Below are 902 nucleotides of genomic sequence, written 5' to 3' on the forward strand. Positions count from 1 at the left end.
TGTCTGCCACATGCTAAGGGCTCAATAGCTGCATCTTCTTGTTCATTTTATTAAGAATATTTACGGCTGAGGCCAGCGTGATAATCTGCTGGGTGCTGTGCTTGAGCTGAGACAAGGCGTTCTGTTGTCCTCGAGTCTTCGCTTGGGCCCAGCCCAGAAATCTGAGTGGCGGAAGCTCTTTTTGTATCATGTCACAGGAAATGCCAAGACAGTTATATGTGCCCCTGAAAAATATTCTGCAGGGGTTCAGAGTCTCCTTTGGATCAGGAATGCTTTATTGCTCCGTTTTCAGCACTTGGCCCTCCCTGGAAGACGTCTTTCTGAGCGAGAAAAGCACTCCCCCACACAGGACAGTGTGCGCCTCACTTTTGTGGACCCACCCCATGAGTTATAATGAGAAATGGAATACGTCGTTTTGGGCCTTGGCGTTGGGAGTCAAACCTGGGTTCACGCTTTGTCTCAATGCTAGCCGTGCATCCCTGGCTGACTCATTTCACACTCTGGGCCTCAGTTTCCTCATCTTTAAATGAACACAATGTTAATACCTCACAAGACTGTGAGACCAGTTTAGAAGCAGTGGGTGTCAGAGTTCAGAGGAGAGGGCCCCCCCCACAGCAAGTCCTCCATACGTGCTAACAGCTTAATGGGATTGCCAGTGGTATGTGTTTGGGGTTTCATGTGTCACATGCACCCAGCACCAAGCTGGGATCCCCCTTTTTTGTGGTCCCAGCCCACAACAAAGGTGTCTCCAGGGACTCCCACGCTCAGTGCCTGGGAGGCCGGAGATGCACACTCTGCCCTGGGCTCGCCCCTCTTCCAGATTTCTGCGGGTTTCTTGCTGCATCTCTGAAGTCCGGAGACCCTAGTTCCTGGAGGCCCCGCCTCTGATCGGCCCCACCAGC

This window comes from Hipposideros armiger, unplaced genomic scaffold (genome assembly GCF_001890085.2).
Source record: "Hipposideros armiger isolate ML-2016 unplaced genomic scaffold, ASM189008v1 scaffold_734, whole genome shotgun sequence".
Taxonomy (NCBI): Eukaryota; Metazoa; Chordata; class Mammalia; order Chiroptera; family Hipposideridae; genus Hipposideros; species Hipposideros armiger.